The 27,989-nt window shown below is 40.0% G+C and overlaps 1 long non-coding RNA gene across 1 annotated transcript; it reads left to right on the top strand.

Annotated features, from left to right (window-relative positions):
• The first annotated feature begins 9 nt into the window (after window positions 1-9).
• Window positions 10-24,987, top strand: LOC143682436 (uncharacterized). Its single transcript, XR_013175131.1, has 3 exons — window positions 10-60; window positions 6,278-6,377; window positions 24,731-24,987. It is a non-coding gene; the product is annotated as an uncharacterized LOC143682436 (long non-coding RNA).
• Window positions 24,988-27,989: the final 3,002 nt, after the last annotated feature.

Below are 27,989 nucleotides of genomic sequence, written 5' to 3'. Positions count from 1 at the left end.
GCTATTGTAGAATTCCATTAAATTCCTGGAGTGTGAGAAAGAGAAAAGCTACACTGTATGGTACTGAATTGATAATTAAGCTTTGTTTTGGGCTTTTAAATGATTTCTTTAAAAGGTCATTTTGGTGTGTGTTGAAAAGGCAATAGATGTGTAAAATGTTACATTGGGGATGTTAATTAAAATATGTAAAGAGGACCCCATGAATATGAGGGAAACTACTGGTTGGCAAAGTAACCTCTTTGCAGTTGCAACCCCAACTAACCTACATGTCAAGCCCAATTGTTAGCAACTCAGTGGCAAGGGGATTTGTAATGAAACCCACTGAGGTTCTGCCTGAAATGTACTCGTATTATTTATAGCCAATTATATTAGTCCCAAAGCTGAGTGACACCTAGGGAGATAATTGAATTTCTTAGATTTCTCTGTTCACACTCACTGCCATGATCAGAAAAACACAATTTTGAATGCTCCTCTCTCTTAAGGTAAGACCATGCAGTCCGTGTAATTGGATAAGTCTCCAGGGAAAGCTGGCTTCTCCATTCCATTTTATAAAAAGCTTTATGGAAAGTTGGCTTCAATTTTTTTGTAATGTTTTCAAGAGACCAAAAGGACGTGACTTTAAATAATTTCTTCTCATTTTTTACCTAAGTTAGTTTATGAACCTTAATCATAAAAAAGCATTGCCTGAGGAAGTTGCCTTATAAGGTCTAAGTTACTAAAAAAAAAAATACTCTTTAGAAAAGGGCAGCATTGGTTGTTTGAATAAACAGTAAAATGCAACTAAAGAGAAGCACACACATATACACACACCCTTAAAAGAAACCCCTAGATCGTGGTTTATAATCAAACCTCAGGTGTGTGTGATCAACCTACATAATCAAATCACAGGTTGGTTATAAAATGATGACATGTTGATGTATGAGAGATACCAGGAAATACCTATCGACACTCATACAAAAGTTTGGATACTTTTCTTCTAATCCGCTTTCATATTTGTGCTCCTTGATGACCATCTGACATTCTTGGCAAACTTAGGAGGAAATCAACTGTAGATAGAATATCCACTACTTTAATTCAGCAAATTTGAGATCCTGAGATTTGAGAATATTGGAGGAAGCAAAGCAGTATGTCTTTCATTAAAGGAGGCAGAGAGGTTAATGGAGACTTCTGCATTACTCAGAGCCAGGTTTCTTATGATCCCTTAGATGCTGCTGTATTATTCTCATCTGCTCTGCTGAGGAGAAATGAAAATACCCCCTGCAAACTTTGGATAAATAGGTGGGAGTTTAGAAAGTGAGAGCTTCCTTGGTGCTATTAAAATCCTTGATGGAATCGCCTTTGCTAGTTTTGCTGCTGCTACTGCTGCTGCTATAGAATCTCAGAGGGTGGTATCAGTGGTCATATCTTCAAGGAGAACTGAAGAAATAGCTGACGAATCTGTTAAGGCAATATGCTTATGTAACAGTCATGGGAAACATTCAGTTTTGCAATTAATTCTATAATGGAGCTAGGTGTTCATGGCACTGATTATTGCCCACAAAAGACTTTTTTCAGATGGGAATAAGTAGGAGATTTTTGTTTTGGTATGAATTAAAGCCTCCTTTCCCCCTCCTCTCTTATTTCCACACAAATTAATTCTGCAATTTAATAAACTAACAGGTGGTTCCACTTCAGGCTGAGCAGATGTTAGACTGAATGAATGGGGTCCCCTCTTGTGTTCAGTGTATCCCTGAGCTCTTTCTTTCTTTATCTCTTCACTTTTCTCTTTTCTTTTCCCCCCATTTCTGCCAGATTTATGAGCAGCTACAGCATGAGCTGTTTTGTTTGAGCAATATGAATATTGATGACTGACACGTGCTGATTTTAGACGTATTAGTGACATTCATAATCCTGAATATGTAGACATTTTTCATCAGATAATGAAGTACCAGATTACCATGACATTAAATTTCATTCCCTTGGTGACTGTGAGTGGATAATTTCTATTACTTTACCGATGGGACTCTAAATTGAAGCTTATTCCAGAAGAAGTTAAGGAAAATATAAAATTGGATTCACAATTCAGAAAATCTCTATGTTGTTCAGAAATCTGATGTATTACTTCAGTGACATCTTCGACTCCCATTTTGGTCATATCTGAGAAAGTGCCTCCTGGTTCAGAAAGAACAGCTTTCCTTATCTTCTTTCTCTTCAGGTTTAACCTAGAGACGATGTCATGTTCTTTCTCTATTTCAAAGAGACTTTGCAAACAATAGGACGTAAGAAATTAATCAAGAGGCTAGAGAGAGTTGTTACTTCCAAGGAATCCTCTTATAATTACTCACCCAGAGAAATACCTTCTAACAATACTCAAAATAGGCAAAAACTATTTTTCTTTTAAATTAACATTATATGTGTGTGTAACAAATTTTCAGTTTATACATAATACTTATTTTGTGCATGCTACTTCTGACTCCTCACTAAAAATATACCTGGAAGCATAAGCCATGTTCCTGGTTTTCCCAAAGCCTTAATGGAAGTCATTTACCCCCCTTGGGACCAGCCAAACATGGCTGAGACATTGCTGATGAGAGAAAAAAGTTACCCTCAGCCATTGTACAACAGTACTGATGAGACTGACTATCCTTCCTCTTCCTGGCTTTCTCCTTTTCATTCTTTTTCTTAAGGCTTACCCTTCGATAAGGAAGGAAAATAAGGAAGTAAAAACATGGATAATGTGATTTGTCTTTGTCCCAGAACAGTCTTATCTATCGATCTAAAATCTAAGAGATTTTAGATTTTTCTCTGAAAGGCCTATAGGTTTAAATTCCATTCCTGTGATAAATCACAAGTGGGTTCCCTGAAATGTTACTGACGTTGTCTACGGACACAAATTAGCTTCTTCCATTTTAAAATGGAGTTGCCAGGATGCAGAGGGTTCTGAGGATACAGAGTTGGCCTGTGAGCCAGAGTGAAGTGGGGAAGGAAACACCCCCAGAGGTCAGCCAGGTATAAAAACCATAGTTCCTTTCCTTTCTCAGGTCCTGTTCTGCTTCTCTGATACAATTGGGTCTAGCCTGTGCTTGCTTTCTAATCCATACCCTGATTTTTGTTGTTCCTAATGTTGGCTTAATCTGTTGCACAATGTACCTGATGTTGGTCTGACAATCCTATCCCGATGTCTTACATTAGTCATTTGAACCCCTGTTTGCTGGTTCAGTTTCTTCCTGCCTTGACCTCTGTGTTTCTGACCCCAGTCTGATAAACTGATCTCTCTGATAAATCCTTCTTCACAAACTCAGAATAAAGAATCTGAGGCTTGTCTCCTGGTAAGGAGTGGTGTCCCCTGAATCTCCTTCTCTCAGATAATATAGAAAATAAAATGTTGATAAGTACACTGTCTACCAGGTATTAAGTACCTGTTACATTCCAGTATTTGTGGTGGGAATTTTATGTAGATAAAATAGATATAATAGATAATATAGATTATGTCTAATCTATTGTGTTCTCTCTAATCCCATGAGGCTATATAGTGCGTTGGTAATAGTGCATATCCTGTAGTTTGGATCTCCAGGTTTGGATTCAGGTTCTAATATTTGTTAACTTGTGACATCTATAAAGTAAGGATATTGACCTACAATATAGAGTTTTTGGGATGATTAAATGATTAAATGATTAAAAACAAATAAAATGCTAGGATAATGCCTGACACAGAGAAAGAACTTAATAAATGTTAGCAATTGTTATTATTTTAAATCAATGTTTGGAAGTGTGAGGGCATTAAAATATCATTCTTTTATTTATAAATGATATTTTGCTTAGATATGTTTTCAATTACTTATTTAATTAATTGAAATTATATATTCAATTTTCTTTTAAAAATTTTTGTTTTTGTCTCTAATGAAAAGTCATCAAGGAACTATCCAGAAGATATTACTTTTTTTACTCTATGTCTATTACTCATGAACTTCTCTCACAAAGCAATAGTTTTTATTCTAATTGGAAAATAGGAACACAGACCAGAAAAAGCTGGCATAGTACCTCAAACTTAAAGCTAATTCAATGCTCTGGATGTATATAATTAGGCATGACCCAAAGTCCCATTTAATGATACCAGTTATTGTGCAGGTATTCTTCTACTAACTTTTCTACATCTAACTGAAATGATTAGTTTTAAAATTTCAAACAAATGATTAATTTAACCAATGCTTATTGAACAGATTTTGGTTCCAGAGAAGTGGGGTGCTGTGATTTGTAAATACACAAACATGTTGAAATGACTTTTTAAATGGTTAAGGGGAAAATTCTGGAAGAGTTGTGAGGAGCATGATAGAGAAGCCCCAGAATGCTTTGAAAGGTCTGTTGATAGAAATGTGGACTCTAAAGATACTTCTGATGAGGCCTTAGATAGAAATAATGCATGTGTTATTGCAAACTGGAAGGAAGGTGACCTGTGATTTAAAGTGGCAGAGAATTTGGCCAAATTGAATACTGCTGTTGGATAGAAGTTAGAATTTAAAGACAAAGACCTGGGATACTTAGCCAAGGAAATGTCCAAACTAAATGTTGAAAATGCATCCTGGCTTCTCTTTGCAGCTTATAGTAAAATACTACAGGAAAGAGATTAGTTGAAAACTGAACTCTTGGATACAAAGAAAACAGATATTGATGGTCTGGAAAGTTCTAGGCTTCTAGAAAGTGAGACCCTAGTTGTGGCAGTTGAAACTGTTGTGTACTCCAATAAAGCCATGTTCTTTAATCCTCATTCATTATTGCTGGGTGGAATCATTTTGAGTGTTTCCATAGAGATGTGACCCACCCAATTGTGGTAGGTACCTTTTGATTAGATAGTTTCCATGGAAATGTGTCTCCACCCATTTCAAGGTGAGGTTACTTACTGGAGTCCTTTAAGAGCGAACTATTTTGGAAAAAGCTTTAGTGTTGACAGAGTCCATATAGCCAGAGACCTCTGAAGATGCAGAAGGCAAATGCCCCCAGGAAAATCTCATGAAATGAGAAGAGAAGGCTAGCAGATATTTCCATGTGCCTTCCCAGCTGACAGGATGTATTCTGGAGCCATTGTCCTCTCTTGAATCAACGTATATTTCCCTGGATGCTTTAGTTTGGACATTTCCATGGCCTTAGAACTATAAACTTGCAACTTAATAAATTCCCCCTTTTAAAAGCCATTGTGTTTCTGGTATATTGTATTCCAGCAGCTTTAGCAAACTAAAACACCAGTGAATAGCTCCCCATGTGAGGATTTTACCAAACATGAGCGCATTCAGCCATTGCAAGACAAGCAAGGATTGGAGATAGAAGTCATTCAGAAAGGATTTGTGGAAAGTCCTGTTGTCTGATGGTTATGATCCCTTAATACTGCATAGAAAACAGCCAAGTGTGTTGTAGGAGCTTTATAAAAGGAACCACTGCCAGTATGGACTAAAAGGGACAAAAAAGTGTCAAATTGAAGGAAAAATGACTTAAGAAGCTGAGCATGGAAGCTAAAGCCTGGAGCTAAGAAATTTTGGGTCTGGAGAGTGGACCCACCTGTGCACTTGGAGAGGGTGAGTTTGCTCCAGAGGCAGAGGGCAGGCCTCTGTCTTGATATCAGGAAGAGTTTCATTGCCCCAGACCTCAGAGATGATGGAACACATAAACTGGCAAGCACCCCATTGTTCTGGAGAGGTTGAGCGTGTGTTCCAGAGATGGCAGAGATCTCAGGTGCTGCCTCGATGCTTGGAGAGTGTGGAGCCAAGCAAAAGTTGGTTCCCTCAACATTCCCCAGTATTGCAATCTGCATCCCAGCATTGGCAGAGAGCAGGACTACTGCATAAGCCCTTGGAAAGAGTGGGACTACCACTCTAAAGCTCCAGTGCTAAATGACTCTCAGACTTTGAAATCTAATAGAGTTGGCCTTGCATGTTTTTGGAACTGTTTTGGCTCAGTGACCCTGTTTTCTTTTTTATTTCTCCCTGTGGAAATGGAAACATGTATCCCATAACTGTCCCTCCTTTGTATATTGACAGCAGATAACTTGTGCTGAGTTTCACAGGTCAATAGCCAGAGGAGAATTTTTTGCTTTAGAACAGATCATGAGATTTTCTACTGTTTTTGACTTGCCATGGTATTGTGTGTTACTGAAATGTTTTAAGGCTTTAGTGATATTGTGATGGAATGAATGTACTTTGTATATGGGAAGAAGAAGTCTTTTGGGGTTCAGAAGGTATAATGTGCTGGTTTGAAAGTGTGTGTCACCAGAAAAGCCATGTCCTTTAATCCTGATTCAATATTGTAGAATGAAGCCTTTGATTAGATCACTCCCCCAGAGATGTGGCACACCCAACTGTGGATATTGCCATTTGATCAGATGGAGATGTGACTCCATTCCATTCAAGGTAGGTCTTGATTAGTTTATTAGCGTCCTTTAAAGGGGGAAAACATTTTGGAGAAAGCTCAGATGCAGAGGCTTGGAGAACAGTTGCCTCAGAGCCAATAGAAATGCAGACATTTGGAGATGCTTGGAGTGCTGACAGAGAGAGCTGACACAGACAGAAACATTTGGAGATGCAGAAGGAAAACACCCCCTGGGAAACTGTTGAAACTTCCCAAAGACATAAAACATGGTGATGTGATGGTGTGCGATGGGAGTGGGTGACTAGGCACTCTTTTAGGTAGCGATGGGAGTGGGTGACTGGGCACTCTTTTAGGTAGCGATGGGAGTGGGTGACTGGGCACTCTTTTAGGTAGCGATGGGAGTGGGTGACTGGGCACTCTTTTAGGTAGCGATGGGAGTGGGTGACTGGGCACTCTTTTAGGTAGCGATGGGAGTGGGTGACTGGGCACTCTTTAGGTAGCGATGGGAGTGGGTGACTGGGCACTCTTTTAGGTAGCGATGGGAGTGGGTGACTGGGCACTCTTTTAGGTAGCGATGGGAGTGGGTGACTGGGCACTCTTTAGGTAGCGATGGGAGTGGGTGACTGGGCACTCTTTTAGGTAGCGATGGGAGTGGGTGACTGGGCACTCTTTTAGGTAGCCATGGGAGTGGGTGACTGGGCACTCTTTTAGGTAGCGATGGGAGTGGGTGACTGGGCACTCTTTAGGTAGCGATGGGAGTGGGTGACTGGGCACTCTTTTAGGTAGCGATGGGAGTGGGTGACTGGGCACTCTTTTAGGTAGCCATGGGAGTGGGTGACTGGGCACTCTTTTAGGTAGCGATGGGAGTGGGTGACTGGGCACTCTTTAGGTAGCGATGGGAGTGGGTGACTGGGCACTCTTTAGGTAGCGATGGGAGTGGGTGACTGGGCACTCTTTTAGGTAGCGATGGGAGTGGGTGACTGGGCACTCTTTTAGGTAGCGATGGGAGTGGGTGACTGGGCACTCTTTAGGTAGCGATGGGAGTGGGTGACTGGGCACTCTTTTAGGTAGCGATGGGAGTGGGTGACTGGGCACTCTTTAGGTAGCGATGGGAGTGGGTGACTGGGCACTCTTTTAGGTAGCGATGGGAGTGGGTGACTGGGCACTCTTTAGGTAGCGATGGGAGTGGGTGACTGGGCACTCTTTTAGGTAGCGATGGGAGTGGGTGACTGGGCACTCTTTTAGGTAGCGATGGGAGTGGGTGACTGGGCACTCTTTAGGTAGCGATGGGAGTGGGTGACTGGGCACTCTTTTAGGTAGCGATGGGAGTGGGTGACTGGGCACTCTTTTAGGTAGCGATGGGAGTGGGTGACTGGGCACTCTTTTAGGTAGTGATGGGAGTGGGTGACTGGGCACTCTTTAGGTAGCGATGGGAGTGGGTGACTGGGCACTCTTTTAGGTAGCGATGGGAGTGGGTGACTGGGCACTCTTTTAGGTAGCGATGGGAGTGGGTGACTGGGCACTCTTTTAGGTAGCGATGGGAGTGGGTGACTGGGCACTCTTTAGGTAGCGATGGGAGTGGGTGACTGGGCACTCTTTAGGTAGCGATGGGAGTGGGTGACTGGGCACTCTTTAGGTAGCGATGGGAGTGGGTGACTGGGCACTCTTTTAGGTAGCGATGGGAGTGGGTGACTGGGCACTCTTTAGGTAGCGATGGGAGTGGGTGACTGGGCACTCTTTTAGGTAGCGATGGGAGTGGGTGACTGGGCACTCTTTAGGTAGCGATAGGAGTGGGTGACTGGGCACTCTTTTAGGTAGCGATGGGAGTGGGTGACTGGGCACTCTTTAGGTAGCAATGGGAGTGGGTGACTGGGCACTCTTTTAGGTAGCGATGGGAGTGGGTGACTGGGCACTCTTTAGGTAGCGATGGGAGTGGGTGACTGGGCACTCTTTTAGGTAGCGTGGTTGAGAAGATGATTACCAGGAGCCAGACCCATGTGAAGACCTGGGGGCAGAGGGGTCCAGGCAGAGAGTGCATTAACTTCAAGTAAATACCCTGAGGTGAGAATGAGCATGGTATATTTGGGTAAATGGAAAATGCCAGTGTGGCTGGAGGGTAATGAGAGGAGACCATGGTAAGGAGTTTAGATGTTTAGTAAATTAGGAAGTTGTTGGAATATTTAAAGCAGAGGGGTTGTAACCTTGTGTTTAGAAGATGTATGGTGGTGGGACAAGGTTGGAAGTATGGAGCCTAAAGAGGACACTATCGCAGCAGTCCAGGTAAGAGGCCACGGGGATTGAGACTAGAACTAGTAGAGGATGTGATGAGAGATGTAGGTTCAGGATATATTTTGGAGGTGGGGACTGACAATGGATTGGAATTTGGGAAGTGATGGGGAAAAGGACCCAAGAGTGATTCTTAAATGTTTGGCTTTACCAGCTGTGTGGATGGTGGTATCATTTTCCTCAGATGGGCAAAATTAAGGAGGAACAAGATGAGGAGTAAAATCAAATGCTTTGTTTTTGTCCAGATATATTTGAAATGCAAAGAGCCAAACATATCAGTGATTGAAAACATGACTTTTGCTGAACCTATCTGAGGGGAGATTTGGAATGGAAAGTATATGAATAACCAGAAAACACTTAAATATAAGAAAATCCATTTTAAAACATGATATAGTCTTGCCAAAGAAAATATGCAATTGAAAAATCTCCCATTGAATTTTTTTGTGGATAAAAGAGATTTTTAGAGTCAAACTGTTATTTTGCTACCAATAGTTTCTTTAAAAATAATATAACTTCTTTTGTAAATGTAATAATTGATCCTTTCAAAGTTTTCCTGTCTGTGTTCATGTATCTTATTTTTTTAGGACATTTTGTTGTCAGATTTTATCAATGAATTTAATCTTGAATATTTTTTATCTATTTTGAATTGATGTAGAGTCTCCTGGGTTAAATAGCAAATGGCTAGTAACTTTGTTAGGATGTAGTTCCTAATTCATAGGACTTATATAATTTTTTAATAGTCTTAAGTTCATTAGTCTTTAGAGTGAGTATTATCTTTGAGTAGCCTTTTAAGCAGTAAACTTAAGAAGAGCTAGAGCCCAACTAATTTGTTACATTTATTGATGAACTAACTTGGCAGTCGTCACTTCATCTATAGTTGAACAGCTTTTGATTTTATTATATAGGTTTTATAAATATGCACTCAAATACCATATCATTTTGCTTTAACTTTAGACACTAATAATTACTTTCAGAATACTAAAACACAGAAACAATGAGCTCCTATCATTCAAACCATAATGAAATACTAAATTTTTCTTATTCTTGTATTTGGTTAAGGATTAAATTACAGGTTTAATTTACTGATTTAAAAAAATCCCATCTAGTAGACTGAAATGATATGTGCTGTTTATATAAATAGCATGGAGGTTAATTCAGACCATTTCATGGAAATGGTTTATGTATTGTAATCATGAGTCAATACACAGTTCTCTCAAATTTAAAACAATGTAAATTAGCCAAGCCAATTTAATTCTTGCCAAGAAAGAATATTCCTTTAAGCCATGTTTTTAAGTTTATTAGGTTAAATGCAACTATATTCTGTAACCAATAAGCCAGAGGATTTATTGAATTTTGAATTCGCTGATTGTAAGTTATGTTCTTAAAGTTATTTAAACAAGTTAAATATGTTTATAATAATTTCATTTCCTATGTGACATCTAACTAATGAGCAAAAAATAAGTCTAAGAGAGAACCGGAGTCAGTTTAATCTTTTTCATGGCCAAAGCCAAGTTTAAATCCTATCCAAATGCCCCTTCTCAATCACAGCTTTAAAGGATTAAACATGATTATAGTGGTATTTCTCTACTTTTCTGACACACAAGTTGATGTCAAAGCTATCTTGAAGTCTGCTATAGCGTTTCACCTTTGAGGTGAGAAAGTAGACTGTTGAGTACTTGCTTCAAGGAAGAAGATACATTTGCTTCATATAAATTGGGTAGCTTTTACAGCTGATGTGTTCAACCCTCCTTATGCTAAATTCATTTGAATATGCTGGACCATCAGAAAATTATTTATATCAGTGTTTTCTTAGTTTCATGTTTTACGAAGAGCTTTTCCTGTGCTCATGGAAGTTTTGCTTAGTAAGTCTGGTTTACTGCCTGCTTCGTTTGGGGGTAAAGCCTAATTTAGTCACATTGATTTTAAAACTGATCTGATCAAGCATATAATATGCAGCAATTTCGTTTTCAAAAAAATGTGGATTCTGGAACATGAAAGTCTTGGTTTAGGATTTTTTTTTTTTTCTCTTTGGTTTAGAGAATAATCGAATCTCAATATGGTTTCTCTATAGTTATCTTTCCTCATTCTCTTTTCGGACCTGTACTCTGAGGAGAACCAAGTCTTTCCAAGGCCAGCTTTAATTTCATTTATTTCTAAGCTCTCACACCATGGTTATGAGGCTCATATTTCGTGGTTAAGCGGGGGGGTCACGGTGGCTCAGCAGGCAGAGTTCTCACCTGTCATGCCGGAGGCCTGGGTTCGATTCCCGGTGCCTGCCCATGCAAAAAAAAAAAAAGAAATGTTTGATTTGATTATCTGCCAGTGGACACACCTATTTGTATAACAGGAATTATGAGTTTGTGTTTTACAAATGTGGGCGCCATTCATATTAAAAGCTTACTTTCCACCTCTCACGTCTAGGTGTGGCAGACCTAGGTACGTTTTCCCTGTGCCTCAGCTTTCTAACCTGGTAAGGGGGCGCCTCGGACCTCACAGGACTGTTTGGGACACAGAGCTCCGCCTGCCCTTATATGAACCACCGACGTCCTCTGTGAGCAGAACAGACCCCAGTTCCAGATTCCTGTCAGTAGCGATGATTGTCTGCTAGAGGATTAATTTGAAGAAGCGAGTGTTACTGGAAGTGCTGAGTCAGGCTGCCTCATTTGGTATTTAAAGGAGACTTTTGGAGAAGTTAGCTGCTGGGAAGCTGTTTCTTCAAGGATTTTTTGAGCCCTGCTCTGGCGATAAACCTGCCACCTGATAAGTGCTGAATACTTACTGTATGTTTTCAAGATAATGCCACAGCAGAAAAGGTGGTCAGTATATGTCACCAAAGCAAATGCATTTGACTTGGGGTTTTAGATATGCTGTTCATTTGAAAGCACACTTGAGGGGTGCTGGAGGGAATTCCATGACTGTTAGTTTGTACTAAAAAAACCCTCTCGTCTTAGCATGAGGGGAACATGGAGTCATGAATAAACGTATATGCCAGGTTCTCCTGAATTTGTTAAGAAAATGTTAATTAAACACTTCCTATAGTCTACAAGCTGTGCTTACACAACTTGGCATAGGGAATATAGCAATAAATGAGACATACTCCTGTTCTCAAGGATAGATCCACACAGAAATGAAAAGCAAATGAGCACAATAAAATCGAGCAGATATCAGGTTAGAAGTACGTGTGGAAAGAGAGAGTAAAATGAAGAATGCCCAGTTTTATTTAGGGGAAGTGGGGAACCAGGAAAAATTGGGGGAGGTGTCAGACTTAAACTGAGTCCTGATAAAAGTACAGTGTGGGCACAGTGGGAGAACATTCAAGAGGGCACACAGGACAGAGGTCAGTTTTGAGGGGAATTTGGTGGGAGATGTAGGTGGAGACAAAGGCACAAGCAAGATCATGGAGACTCTTGTAAAGCACGATAGAAAGTTCATACTTCATCTGGTTGGCCATGTGTTTTAAGCAAGTGAATGGCACTATCATATTTACAAACTTTCTTTACAAACAAGAACTCTGCTAGCAACATGGAGGATGTGTTAGAAGGGGGCCAGCTTGGCACTTAGGAAATCAGTTTAGAGACCAATGTGCCAGCCCAGGAGAGAGTGCACGAGAGCTGGAACCAAGACAGGTACAGAGTATGGCTAGAAGGGGAAGAGATGGGCTGGAAAGATGTTGTGGAATAGAATCTGCAAGTCTTATCTTGGTGACTAGCTGATTGCAGGAGGAGAAGGAGTAGAAGTTGGACTTCCAGGACATTTCCCAGGTTTCTGATCTGGGTGGTTGGGTAGCCAATGAGGCCATTCACTAAATGGAGATACATTGGCATAGGGTTGAGTGTGTTAAAACTACTGGATAAACCCCTGCCAATCCAAAGGAAGATTAACAGTGAATTCTTTTTTCTTCAAGAGTACCTAATACCTTGCTAATTCAAGGTCTCCATACTTTTTCCTTCTCTCTTGCTCTGCCAAGATGTACAGGTAGTTGAAAATGGGTATGTGTTTATCTTGAATTTTATCTGATTTCCTCAATTTCCCACATGTATCTGGGATGGTGGGGTGGTGCAGGAGTACTAATATTATTTCTGAAAATACTGCTGTCTGCATTCACAGTGACTTTAGCTTAGCAACTATAGGCAACTGTCAAAGCCCCAGTGAAGTATACAAATATAAGTTGGAGGATTTAGAAAGGATGAGAATATATGTACGAGTCACAATGCCATATTTAAAAAGTCTTAGATTTTATAAATAAGTATAATTGAAATTATAGTAATTCTTAATGTATTATGTATGTATGTGTCTCTTTAAGCTTTAAAAAATACATAAAAGGATGTGAATAGTCCCCTAGGATCCAAACAATATAAAACAATAGTAATTAAGCAAAAAAATAAATAAATTGACATGATGCATTGGAGCTAATATAAATCCTGTGCAATTTGGCATAAAGGAATTTGTTATTTTCAAAACAGAACTAAATCTCTTTTCCATTATAGATTTAAGTAACATGATAAATAATGGTAAATTGAACTTTATTATCTATTCATGAAATGCAGCTTAATACAATTGTTATTTCTGGCATTTGTGGTTTAAAGATATTCCCTTATGGGTAGATGTTATTTTTAATGTGCAAATTCAGAAATAATGACCTCTAGTTTCGCTGGTGAATTAGGGCTGATATATACACATGGATAATAAGGGAAAAACAGTCTCTAGAATTCCTGGCTTTATGAAAATTTCCAGTGCAATCTCTGTTGCTTTAAACTGACATTACACAAATTATCTTAAGGTTACAACTGTGCTCCACTGAAGACAAAAGTAATAAAATAAATAGCTTCCAAAGGTTTTTGAAAGAATGGCCTTTGACAAGAACATACCTGAAAAGGGAAAACTCACTTATCAAGCACAGGTTTTTGAAAAATCTTTGCACAATCACACACACAAAAAAGCACTAAAAATTCGCTTGAAATATTACCTTACCAGCAAGTACAGAATGTAAAAATGGAAACCCAGAAGGAATGGATAAACAGATAAGCAATATAGACCAAACAATCTCCATAAGCTTTGCTTTCAAAGCTTATGGTAGGAAACTGAGAAATTTTAACTATTTGTTATAACTTTATATTTAACTTCATTCTTTTCAGCTTTGGAAAATTTGTTGAATTGTTAAACCAATGGAAAGAGTAGTATAAATATAAAGGTATAACTCGGGAAGCCCTCAGTTCCTATGTAACAGTGAATGGTGTGGACCAGCTTTTCCTTGTTGAACCCAAAGTGACTTCTCTCCTGAGCCTCAGTTCTGATGACATTAATCCACTTTTTTTTTTTTTTAAATAAATATCACCCTCAGGGGAATGTTGGATGGTTGAGTTTGACTTTCATTTGATCATTCATTACGGTTTATGAAGATTTGGTCAGGCATATGTTATGGAGTGAAATGTGTAGCTGTTTCAGAGAACTAAAGCCCATAGTTAGAAGAACGGAGATGGTTTGGGGTTATCCATTTGTGACAAATGTTTGTGGAATGTAAGGCCTATTTTGGGCCTTAGGACCTTGCTTTTTCAGCATAGTTGTGGTCATCTCTGGAGGTAATAAGATGTTGGAACAAAATTCTTAAGTCCTGTTTACTTTGGAGGCTCAGAAGGAAGGTTTCTTTAGATCCGAGTGGTTATATGCAGAGTAAATCATGGACTGAGGTGGCCCAGCTGATGACAAGGCTGGTCTGAGATAAAGAAAACTTTGGTTACTAGAATCACCACAACTTTATTATTCTTAAAGCCATCCTTTGTAAAACCGCCCTAGATTCATTAACAAGGTGGCTTTTTCCCTGGCCTTCTCTGGAGAAAGGATAATTTAGCACAGGTCCTCAGGCTCATAGCCACAATTCTGATATCCCCGAACTTTGGACAGTGGAAATTATTTCCATAGTTTATTTGTTGGCCAAACCTGACCCTATCTGAACTCATTTGGCAGAACAATCTTGTCTGAAACTATGTAAGGCTATGTACAGCCTCATCCCATGTAGCATGAATGTTCGTGCCTTTTGCTGCAAAAATATTTGTGTTTGATTGTGGGGGGCTATCTCAGACTCTGTGTAGGGTGTGATATAATATGTGACACATGCAATTTATTAACTCAAAAACTTGGAAAATTCTGAATTCTGAAACCCATCTGTAACCAAGTGTTTTAGATAAGGGATTGCAGAGCTGTAACCCGAAATGAGACTTAATTTTCTTATTTCTTCATGCAGATACCTATTAGTAATGTCCTTAAAGCTAATTTGTTTGGGGAAGTGAAGTAGTTTTTCTAAAATTTTGTTTAAAATATTTATTTGCTTAGCAAAATCATGTTTTGCACATCAGCAATTTCAGCTTTGTTGTGGAAAAATTGTCACAAATTATAAATTAGTTGCATAAGAATTAATGAAGTTTTAGTAAAAACACAAAGCAGCATTACTTCTAAGGCCTGATTTTCATTAGTACAATAATGGCTAAACATGCTAAAGGAAAAAAAAAAAGAGTTGCCTATCCTGCGTAGCCTTAGAAGCAGTGCTGAGTTTTTTGTTTATAAAGAACTGAAAAGATGTTTACCCCCGATTTGATTTGGATTAAGGCTGCCACACAGTCGTTTTAGTTCCAGTGCCCCACATATTATTCCTGAACTGTTCTCTTATGTTTAGGGTACTGTGGCTACAGGTTTCCTCAACAAAACAATGAGGGGAAAATAATTTTTTGCTTTAAGTGAGAAGACAGGTGGGATGCCTGCGATACAAATGGCATTTTGCAAAATGCAGAAGCTGGCGAAGCTTAAATCAGGTGAAGGGTGAAAGTGCAGGGCTAAAAGGAGCGGAGGATTGGAAAGGGGCAGCAGGGAGCGGGGAGGAGGTTTTGTGTCAGGGCTCCTATAGCTGGGACTGTGCAGCACACATACACAGGGCTCAGGGCCTTTGCTGCGATGCAGAGCACTAAATTCTACTTGGGGTCCTTAAAATAAATTATGGTCCTTTCTGGGGTTTTTTTGGCATGGGCAGGCTCCAGGAATCGAACCCGGGTCTCTGGCATGGCAGATGAGGATTCTGTCACTGGGCTACTGTTGTACACCCTACTTGCTTGTTTTTAAGTCCTACCAAGTAGAAGGAGGTTTCCTGTCTTTTAGCCGTAAATCCGTGAAAGCCCTCAGTCAACATATGCTACATAATAATCCTTTTATTTGAAAACAATGATTTTCAGCTTGCAGCCCTGTAGGTTTACTTCCAGAGCTGTGGTTCTTTTAAATCTTGGCCAGCTCACCTTTTCCTTCCTTCTTGCTGTTCTGGACTCCTTGTTTCTGGTGTCTCTTTCAAGGGGATGTTGTTGCTTCTCATCTGCAAGGCATGAGCTCAGACGTAACAGCAAGCAGAGGTTGCAGACTCTTTGCTGGAAGGATTTGACAGAGGTGTCATTGTAAACCGATTGGCTGTTTATATCCAATACGCTGGATCAGGGGCCCCAAAAGCAAGTGACCTTCCAAACACTGAGGTGCCCCGAAAGCTGGCAGCAGACCAGCCCACCCATAGAGATGCTTTTAGAGCTGGAAGGCCTTCTGTGGAAGGGATTGTCTTCAGTTCCATGGGAAACCTGCAGGCCTGGCATTGTAGCATGTATGGGGTGTTGGTGTTTGTCCAGGTAGTTGTATTTATGCCAGTAGAAAAGTGCCTTCCTTGATTCCGCCGCACTAATTGATATGATGGAGTCTTCAGGAAGAGTTTGTTGTAAGAAAGATAATAAAACCCCCCGCCAACAAAGAGCCTGCATGACAGCCACATTGCTTGGTTAGAGTCTTCGTTATGTGACATAGAAAGATTATAAGAGGCAGAACAGTACATTCCAGCATGTCAGAGGGAGGTTATGACATGAAAGCTCATTCTGTAGTAACTACAATAATGGCAAATGTGCCAGAAAATGTAAAATATTCACTGGGATGTGTTAAAGAGGGAGCAAGGGTTAGGTTTAGAGCAGGGGGAGAGAGTGTTGGGAGGACCTGGCTTATACCCAGGACATTTCCATTTGCTTTCCTCACTGGTGATAGTTATCTTTTGGAAAAAAAAAAAAGCAGGCTGACTTTATTATGTCTTATTTACAGAAATCAGTGAATTCCCCATTGCCTCCAGGACAAAGTACTGACATACAAGGTCCTTTATATGCTGATCCCAAGCTAAATCTCTTTCCTGATCTCCTGTCACTCCTTCCCTGTCCACCTGGGGTGTATTTTCACATGACCTTTTCATGGCAGTGGGATTCCAGACCCTTACATTCCTTGGAAGTGTGTTCTCTTTCTTACTCTGGCCTCTCTCCAACTCTTGACAAATTCCAACTCATCCTTCAAAGCCTTGGCTCAAATGTTATATCCTCTATGAAGTCTTTTCTCTCGTTCATTCATCCATTCATCCATTCATTCATTCAACAGATAGTGAGCAGTGTCAGACACTGTGGTGGGTCCTTGGGAGAGGGCAGAGGACCCAGTCCATGCCTCTTAGGAGCATCAATCTTGTTAGGGACCTTGCCAGTCAGAGAAGGAGTCCCTGGAGGAAATTACTGCCAAGATATTGGCGGGATGTACCATGCAAGTCAGCAACAGAGAAACCAGTGTTGATACAATCCAGACATTCTTGTCATGACCTCACCAAGTTGTGTTGCTATTCTGGTTTCACTCCCAGTATCTGAGCTACTTAGCTGCAAGAGCCATGGTTGCGCTTCCTCTGTATCCCCAGAGTCTAGTTCAGCGCCTGATATTGAGGACAGCGGCCCAGCTGCTGCTGCAGGGATGGGTTGATGTGCACTGGGGTTGGGCAGTAGGAACCTAGACTACTGCCATCATATCTTGAAACCATCCAGGTCACAATGGTAACAACTTCAAATATATGACATGCCAACCCCTTATATTTTTACTATATTCTATCAACTGGTAAAAGTAACTTTTAAAATTTTCATCATTTTGTGATGGGGGAAGAATCACTTGCATCCACATAACTTCATCCCAGCCTCTGGTGTGTAGCGGCACCCTTGATGACCATTGCAGGTCTTGAAGGATTTTTTAGTTCACTTGGTGGGTCACCAGGAAGTCCTCTGTCAGGTGTTGTTAGGAGAATGGTAATTGTTGGGTAGATCAGCGAGAGAGAGCTAAGAGGCTTCCCATGCTATGAGTTAAGGATGTCCCAAAGAGCTGTGGGTGCCCTGAATGGACAGTATGGAGACAGGACCAGCAGGCAACAGATGCCCGTGCAGTCTGCCGTAACATTGGAGCTTCCTCAGTAGATGGGGCCAGCAAAGCATAGAACTGCATGCATTGAGAAGCCTTTGGAAAGTCTTTTCATCCAGGGATGGACACTGGGGATCATTTAGGTGCATGGAAGGATGTTTGAAAGATCAGGCCATGTACACTGACTACAGTCTTTCTAAGAGGTGCTTTCTCATAAGGTGGACCTTCCTGGATTCCCTTTGGAATCAGCTTTTGCCCTTGTATCTAAGAGAGCCAGCCCCTTTGAATTCCTGTAGAGAGGATGATGGAAATTTCATTTCATTTCTAAGGCCCTTCCTACCACTCAACACAGGGCAATATGAAAGGTGTTTTCTCTCCATCCATGTTTGATAAGAAATCTCATTTGTTCCCAATTCACTCTCTGGTAGGAATAAGAAAAATTTTTAGGCTCTTGGGGACAAGTGCTGGTCCACAGGTAAATGTAATACTTCACAAGTCCTTAATCTGTGTCCCAGAAACTTACCTTCAATTCTTTTGAGTATAGGCATGCTAGAACTTGGAATTTCTGAAATCCAGTTGAAGCTAGGAATGTGTTCTAGTTTGCTAGCTGCTGGAGTGCAATATACCAGAAACAGAATGGCTTTTAAAAAGAGGAATTTAATGAGTTGCTAGTTTACGGTTCTAAGGCCCAGATAATGTCCCAATTAAAGCAAGTCTATAGAAATGTCCAATCTAAGGCATCCAGGGAAAGATACCTTGGTTCAAGAAGGCCGATGAAGTTCACGGTCTCTCTTTCATCCGAGAAGGCACATGGTGAACACAGTCATGGTTTCTCTCTCGGCTGGAAGGGCACATGGCAAGCAAGGCATCATCTGCTAGCTTTATCTCCTGGCTTCTTGTTTCATGAAGCTCCCCAGGAGACATTTTCTTTCTTCATTTCCAAAGGTCACTGGCTGGTAGACTCTGCTTCATGGTGCTACAGCATTCTCTGCTCTCTCTGAATCTCTTTCTCCAAAATGTTTCCTCTTTTATAGGACTCCAGTAAACCAATCAAGACCCACCCAAATGGGTGGAGACATGTCGTCACCTAATCCAGTTTAACAACCACTCTTGACTAAATCACATCATCCAGGGAGACGATCCAATCGCAGTTTAAAACATACAGTATTGAACAGGGATTATTCTACCTTTATGAAACGGGATTTCGGTTAAAACATGGATTTTCTAGGGGACATACTTCCTTTCAAACCAGCACAGAATGAGTACCATAGAACAACATTTACCAGGATAGCAATCTTAATACACAAATTGAGAGGGTTTCTGAAATTGATTAATGATATGGAATTCTTGAAAAGCAAAAGAAAGAGGGGTTTCTCTTTGGTATAAATGCCAAAGGTCCTTTTCCAACCTGAAGATGCTTAGGTGGCTTTCAAATTTCAGAATCATTTGCAGTTTCACTAAAGAGCACAGAGTAGGTGATTTATTTTCTTCAAAAAATTTTATGGAATAGTAGGTAATAATTTACTATTGCATCTAAGAGGGACAACAGGACCAGAATTATTCTCCAACAAAGCGTTCGTGGGTTTCCGATCAGCACATGCTTTCGAATCTGCTATTTGAGGGATTTAATGGACTGGAGATATGGAAGAGTCACAAAGAGATGTAAAAGTCTGATCCATATTTAAGTGGGGTTAGAAAATATATTAAAGATGCTGTAAACTTTATGTTGTTTGACTGCTCAGAATGAATGAATAAATGAATGAATGTACACAGGACCTTGCTTCAGAGGGTTGCCTTCTACCCAGGCTTGCAAACCTGCACTGTGAGCATTGGAAATTAGTCACTAGAGAGAAACACATTTCAGAGTGCTCAGAGGTCTGCCATGATAATATACCTTTAATCTTCATGGGTTACGATAATAGATGCGCCTGCTTACCTCCCTTGAGTTTTATAAGAGAATCCTTAGACCCCTGGACACTTCACAATCACCTGTTATTCTGTCTATTCAATTGAATGGAGAACACGTCTATTCCCTGCCTGAAAGTTTTATTACTATTTACAAGGAGGGAAAAGCAATTTAATAGTGCTTTTGTGGTAGAAAGGTTTGAGGGTTGAAATGAATGAAGAGCCAGAGCAACGTTAGCCTGGAAAGTGTTTGCTTGGTCTGAATAGCTTCTAGGGTCTTAGCTCTAAACTCCTTGATTCTAAAATCTGTGATTCATCTGGATGTGTGAATGGATTGTGCTATCCACTATGTTAGAAGTTGAGGGACTTATTTGTTCCATGGTGCAGATTTTGTTGCTGAAAAGGCCCCAAAACACACACAATTCAGTTGTTGCTTTTAGTATTTTATTTCTTTCAGAAATTTTGTATTTCCTCCAGTGCAACTTCAGGCTCCATTGAAAGAATGCATATTGCTTGAGATTTCATTGTTAAACCAGGGGTTGGCCTGTGAACCAAATCTGGCCTGCCCCTGTTTTTGTGCGGTCCATAAGTTAGAATGTTTCTTTCATTTTCAAGTGATTACATTTTTAAAATTATTTATTTATTTTTAAGCAGGCAGAAAATTTATTGAATACACATGTGAGAAGACATGTGGACACTCACACAAGTAAAGAAATATGAACAGCGAGGTGGGGAGGCAATGGGAGAGCATTTGCTTTTATAGATTAGCTTTACTTACTCCCTCTCCCCTTTCCTTGTTTGGTGCTTTCTCTTTCCCTCCCTTCTTTCCAGGGCCCAGTGTGGTGGTAGATTGTACCTTTGGGTGGGTCCTTGTAAATGGTTACATTTTAAGTGGTTAAGTAAGTGTTTAGATGACGTCCTCAATTTTGCCTCTTGGCCTGTGAAGCTTAAACTATTTACTATCTGGCCCTTTCCAGAAAAAAAGTTTACCAACCCCTGCTCTAAGTCCTCTGACTTTATTGGCTGTTTATCTGACACATTAGGGATTCATAATGATAGTCCATAAAAATAAATTGGAAATGGGCTATAAATGAACGTTCCTTTCTGTTTAGGGCAGAGCTCACGAGGCAGAAGCCTTAGCTGTTTGTCATGTCGATTTTGCCCTGAGAAAGCGTAGGGCATTTAGGAATAGTAAATCCTTCGAGGTAATTGGGCTGGCATCATCCCAGCTCTGCAGCAGCACGTGGGCAAGCCCTTTACTTTCTTGAAGTACTGGTGTTTAAATGACGGGGAGGGCTGGGATATCTGCCTGCAGGATGACTCCCTGCTGTATTCTTTTTAAGGCAGAGACTTCTCACATCCCCCCCACTCTCATTACTGTGCTCCCCCTTGGCTGCCCTGAACTTCAGCTTATCCTTTCCTTCTCCCCATTCCATCCCCATGCTTTTGACTCTGAAGATGTAATTTTGGGGGTGTTCTCCCAGGCTAAACTGAATTTGAAGGAGGAGATCGTATCAGAGCAATACGTTATCTCCTATGGTTTTTTTCATCATTTCTTGGATCAGCCTCTGGGTTTAGGCCCCTGCCTTCCCTGCAGGCTCATACATTTTGGATGAGGTACAGCTGTGACCGACAAAGAGCCTTCTTTCAGAGCAAAAGCAGGTCCCTCAGTGTGGCTCAAAGGGCTGGGCGCCACAGAAAAGGGGGCTGACGCCTTCTGGCGCATCTCTCTAATGGGCCTTCCAAAAATGAACCTCTTTTGTTTGGTTCTTGCTTTACTTTTTCTCCCATTCTGTTAGCCCTTAAATCCTCTCTTGTGCTGACACTATTAAAAGAAATAAGAAGGAAAACAAAACAAAACACAAAATCAATATTTATACCTGCAAATGAATGGTCAGAAGCACTGAGATAGTCATCTAGAAGCATAATTTATTCTGACTTCTAAATCTTACATTCATGGTGCAGTGTGGAGGAGCTAATGCTTGGGGGGCAGCTGCATAGCATAACTTCAGGGGACAATTTACATTGCTGGTGATGAAAATGGCACCCCCTGGAGTTGTGCAATGCAGCAGGTCCTAAATTCTATATGGTGTCAGTTGATAGTAGTTGCAATGACTTGAGAGAGAAAATCATTTGAGAGAGAAAGCATTCCATTTACCCGATACTTAGAGTTCTCACCAGATATAAGGTGCTGCAAGGGTTGAGTAAGACAGTGCCTGGCTCTCAGAATCTTTCAGGCTAGGAAAGGAAACACATGTATTTAAAAGAGAGTGTCTGAAGCATATGCCTAATGTAGGCTAGAGGAACAAATGAAGTACTCCAGGCATTAAGAGTAACATCTTAAGAAGATGTTGTTTTGGAAGGGTAAGCAGTGTGATTTCATGGAGAAGGTAGCATTGGAGCTAGGCTTGGAGGGAGGTGAGGTTTCACCAGGTAGTGAGAAGGAGTTGGGGGAAGGCATGAGCAAAGGCGTAGCAAGCAGGCAGGGAAGTGCAAGGAGTATTTAGGTGAATGGCTCAGTTGTTTGAAGTGGGGCTTCCTGTAGACAATGTGCACAATATTTAGTTGGGGAAACTGTATTGAATCACCATATTTGACCTTCCTTGCTTGAGTTACACTTTCTTTCTGATCATCAGGAATAAGGGAAAGGAGGCCTGGATGACTGACTCTGACACTTCATTTCAGGCAAAAGGGCTGCAATCATTCAAGGAGTTGTCTCGGAGGTGATAGATTTTTCAATCCCTATTTGAATAGCACTAGTATCTCATTTCTGGATACAAAATGATCATGCATATCCAGCAATCTTCTTTGCCATATTCCCATCCTAGCAGAAAAAATACACCCGCACTCCCTCATTCATCTAGAAATATCCAGGTGGTTCGTTTTCTACCAGTGCTGGGCTATTGCCTCTCTGATTGCCACTCCACTTCAGATAGCCCAGAAATTTCTTTTACTCCCAGTAAGCAAAGACCTGAATAATCTAATCAGGCCAACATAAACCTGAAAAATATATGCTGCTTTATAGGAAAAACACATGTGTATGAAACCGCCCAATCCCTCACCTTCTTCATCATTCACAGCCCCCTTCCTCTAGGTGAGGCAGAGATTTTGAAAGCTTCAGAAGTAAGATTGGATATATTATTCCACCAAGGGAAATTACTGCTTATCCAGAAAAAGGGCCGATTTATGCTAAATGGGGGAAAAGCAAACACTGAGACCATTTATTTACTAACTGTAAGCCCCTTGGGCAGAGTGAACTTGAAAAGATTTAAAATTCCATGTGGGCTGCCTTGACAAGTTTCAAACTTGCAGGATCGATTTTTTGCATTGATCTCTAATTGCTAATATATCGTTTTCTTGAATCTTGCATCAAAATGGCATAGACCTACTCAGTGCTCCAGAGCAGAGTATGGGGTGTCATTCAACTGTTAGTTGTCAATTTAACAGTTAATAATTGCTAAATTTTAGAAATAGTGACTTCCTAAGAGCCATGGTGCAGAGATGCCATTTAACATTGTACCCTCCACAAACGGTGCACCTTGTTATTTCATAGTCCACAGCCTGTGAGGACATGAACCTGGTCTTGACAGAGTCTTGAACTTGAACTCCAGTTTTAACTTGACCACTGTAACAGAATTGACTTGGGTAAACTCATCACCCTTCTAGTATTGATTTTTTGCAATATAAAATAAGGTTGAATGTTGGCTTTCAAAATTCTGTTTTTAACCTATACTGAAAATAGTTTTTTTTGGGGGGGGGGTTAACTATTGTCTTTTGTGTGTTTATAGTGTAATAAATGGAAGACATAGATAATGCTGTTAATTTTTTTTTTGATTTTTCCCATATAAATGTATGTTTATCTTTTGTGTCCTCTTGTCACATCTTTTAAAGCATTGTCCATCTATAATTACCGGTTAATATTTTTTCATGTTTAGTTGTTAGTATTTGATTATTACTTTTAATGAATAATAAAGCTGAAATAATGTCTTCTATTATATAAGGAGAGGTCTTCCTTGAGTTGAACCAGCAGTTATGGGGAAGTAGGATCTGTAAAACTTAATCTTTGTTGCAATACTTGGAAATATATGTTCTTTAAAAAATAAGTGAAACAATTATAGGGGGAAAATATGTTAATCTCTAGGACAAAAATATGAATAGGAATATAAGATTACTTTTTCCTTCTAAAGTGAAGAGTATTTAAGCCTTTTCTTTTGAGTTATATATTTAGATGATATGAAATAAAATATACAGATGAGAAATGTTTTAAAACAGATGTTTAAATGTCTTTAAAGAGGGAAATAACTATTCAGGCTATAAATTCAATGATTGACAATGACCATGTGGCCAAACTGCAATAAATATCCCTTCTGCTTTCATAAATTATTTCTCTATAAGTAGAGAAGCTTTCATGAAAAATAAAAAGTCCCAGAACAAAACTAATTATGATATTTACATCTCTAGCTTTGAAATACATTTGATAGCTATTTTTTATTGTTTCTGTCCAGCCTGTTCAACAGAAGAGATTTAATATTACTGTACTTTGCAGCATTATTTATGATCATCAGTTAAATCTGGCACATTTGGGATGGCTTTGTTTTACAAAGTTCATCTTTGGAAGGCAAGTTTTCATAGTTTTTCTGTAAATATTCCATTATTCTGAATCACTTGACTTGGGGATTTTTGTCCTTGAGATCCTAGTTTGTTAATTTAAATGATGTAGTCCCCAGGGATCCATTTATCTTATCTCTGTAATCAAATAACTGGAGTTTAAGCAGATGCTAAGGAAGGGATCAAAGATAGGGGGTCTAGCTCAGGAGGAGAACCCTTTGTCCTTGGTCAATGGCCTTATGAACCTTTCCTTCTCCCCCTAAGCTGTTCCATGGCAATGTATGGCAGTACCCTTTGCCAGAAGTGGCTGCCAAAACTCCTAAATTTTGGTCTAAGTTCTGTTTCTGTTTTTTCTGTTTCTTTGAAGTGCTAATTAACTGTAACAATCTAGGATGTCAGTGTTTGCCATGGATGGACAAACGCAGAAAAGGATTTATATTCTGATTCAGTTGGCATTTTCATAGCCCAAAACACAGACCAGAAGTTGATGACACAACTGAAGTGAAGAATGCAAGGCCACAATCTACTGAGAGTATAACTTGAACTGAAAGAGAAAAAACCTCTGCGGAGACTTCCTAACATTTTCTGCCCTTTTCATGTTGTGAACAATAAAGACATCTAAGCTTGTCTGCTTATTTTGTTTTTGTTTTTGTTTTGTACACAGGTAGGCACCGGGAATTGAACCCGGGTCACCAGTGTGGCAGGTGAGAACTCTGCCTGCTGAGCCATCGTGGCCCCCGCCCCCTTGTCAGGTTTTAAGGAGAATTTTTCAATTTATTTCCATATTCCTGAGGTCAGAAAATATTGCATGTCTGAAGCTGCTAAAATGATGGGTAAATATTCAGTACCCTTTGAACAAACTGAAAAATGCATTTTATGGAAACTCTTGACAAAGGAGTACCCTGTGTTAGGTTTTGTTTTTGAAAGAAATCAGAGGTAAAGGTCAACAATCATCAGTGATTTGGAGTCACCATTAGTGGTTGGCAATTTTTCACAATGCTGTAGAACACTTACAATGAGTGGTTTCAATTGAATAGCTACAAAATAAATTTTCCAAGAATAACTGCAATTTAGCACTAATTGGTTGCCTAACATATGAAGAAAATGATACACACAACTTCTAAGTTGAAGGTACATCCTGCCTTAACCCATCATATATGTGCCAATGTTGCCCATTTGAAAAGGACTGATTTCTTAGTTGATATATTATACCTCGGGGAAAATTAAGAAATAATAACCATCTTAGGAGTACGTTTGTCAAGGTAAAAGAAAACAAAGGAATGCAGTGGAAAAATAATGCTAACATTAAAAAACAAAAACTAGACAGCAACTGCAATTGTGGAAACTATAGCCTGTTAGAAGGCTCTGACAGCAGAGGCAGCAGTGTCACGATATGAAGCAAGATATTCTTTATCTGAATTATATTGCTTAAACTTGTTCTCTCCTTCTCAATATTGTTTCTCTATTCATGGGAATCTCTTCAGTCAGAGAAGTAAGGTCAAGGAAAGAAAGGAAACATGATCCAATGATAGCCAATAAAGGAACCTCAGGTGATTCCACGAAAGGACAAGAACATTTGGGTTGGGAGAGACATTAGAGGTTGTTTATTCCAACCCCCTGATTTTGTAGATGAGAAAACTGAGGTTCATTCATTTATTCATTCATTTGACAAATATATATTGCCCTAATCTAGGCACGGGGGAACAAAAGAAATAATATATCTAATTTTCTCAGCTTTATATTCTAGTAGGGAAGACAGGCAAATAAACATATAAGTAACTAATAACTAAGTTTAGATGGTGATAAGTGCTGGAAAGAAAATATAGCAGGTTGTGGGAGAGAATGACTGGAGACTAATTTCAGTTTAGGTGGTCAGGTAAGCCTTCTCTGAGGTGGTGGATTCACGCTGAGGTCTGAATTATGTGAAGGCTGTGGGCAGAACATCCCTGCTGGAGGAAACAGCAGATGCAAAGCAAGAATAAGCTTGGCCAGCTAGTACCAGAAAGGAGGCCAGAGTGTCTGGAGCTTCATGGACCAGAGGGAGAGGTAAAGAATGAAGTCAGAGAGGCAGGGAGGTTAAGATCATGAAAGGCGTCGTCAGCTCGGGTCATAAGTTCAGATTCTTTTTTGAGTGTGATGCATTTTCAGCAGGGGAGTATGATTGTGGCTTCCATACACAGACTCACATGGATGAGAGCATTTATTCACAAAACATTCATTGAGCATTTTTCTTTATATACATCATGCAGTACTGGTTGCTATGTGCTTAAGGGAGTTATGGAAAAAATCTTGGATGCTTGTTATGGTCAGGTTCATGTGTCAACTTGGCCAGGTGGTGGTGCCCATTTGTCTGGTTGGGCAAGTGCTGACTGGTCTGTTGCTATGAGGACATTTCATAGAATTAAATCATGATCACATCGGCTGCATCTGCAGCTGATTCCATTTGTAATCAGCCAAGGGGCGTGTTTTCTGCCGAGTGATGTTTAACCTAATCACTGGAAGCCTTTTAAGGAGGATTGAGGAGAGACAGGCTCTCTTCTTGCTTCAGCTGGCGAGCCTCTCCCATGCAGTTCATCCAGACCCTCCATCAGAGTCATCAGCTTCACAGCCTGCCTATGGATTTTGGACTTACGTTCCCACAGTTCCGTGAGACACTTTTATAAATTTTATATCTACAGATATTTCCTGCTGATTCTGTTTCTCTAGAGAACCCTAGCTAATACACTCTTCCTGCTGTTTAGAATCTCAAAATCTGGCAAGAATATAAGAATAGCATATGAAGCAATTGTTGCTGCACTTTTGCACCAAAGCAAAACATTATACATGATGTGACATAATGGAAAAGACCATTGCATTAAGAATTTGAAGACTGACCAAATCTGCTTCCCAGTCTTTGGTTTTGTCTTACCATAAAGAAGAATGTGATAGTTAGGTTCTTGTGTCAACTTGGCCACGTGATGGTACCCAGTTGTCTGGTCAAGCAAGTACTGGCCTATCTGTTGCTGTGAGGACTTAAATCATGAGCATGTTGGTTGTATCCACAGGTGATTACATCTGCAGTCAGCTAAGGGGAGTGTCTTCTTCAATAAGTGACACTTAATCAAATCACCTGAAGACTTTTAAGGAGAATTCAGAAAAGAGAATCTCTCTTTCCTCTTCAGCCAGCCAGCATTTCCTGGGGAGTTTGTTGAGGACTTTCATTGGAGCTGCAAACTCATGTCCTGCTTTACAGATTTTGGATTCTTATGTCCCCATGGTTGTATGAGACACTTTTATAAATCTCATATTTACAGACCTCTCCTGTTGGCTGTTTCTCTAGAGAACCCTGACTAATACAAGGAATAGTAGCGGTTCCCTGTCTTATGTTGTAAGTGTATTGTGGGAGATCAGAGGAGATAATGTTTGTAAAAATGCTTTGGAAAGATACTTTGATAACCATCAGGTGTTATATAGATGTGATAAGAGTGGGTAGTAAAGGTAACTGAGATTGGATAAGGAACCAGGTTATGGGGAAATCTTAAATCTAAGTTAAGGATTTGCCTTACTTTGAGACCAAAAAGTGAGTTCAAATGCCAAATTAGAGATTTTAGAACAAGGGCAAGCCATGATGAATGGTAGTTCCATCC

Source organism: Tamandua tetradactyla, chromosome 5 (genome assembly GCF_023851605.1).
Source record: "Tamandua tetradactyla isolate mTamTet1 chromosome 5, mTamTet1.pri, whole genome shotgun sequence".
NCBI classification, from domain to species: domain Eukaryota; kingdom Metazoa; phylum Chordata; class Mammalia; order Pilosa; family Myrmecophagidae; genus Tamandua; species Tamandua tetradactyla.
This window is presented reverse-complemented; position numbering and strand designations above follow the sequence as displayed.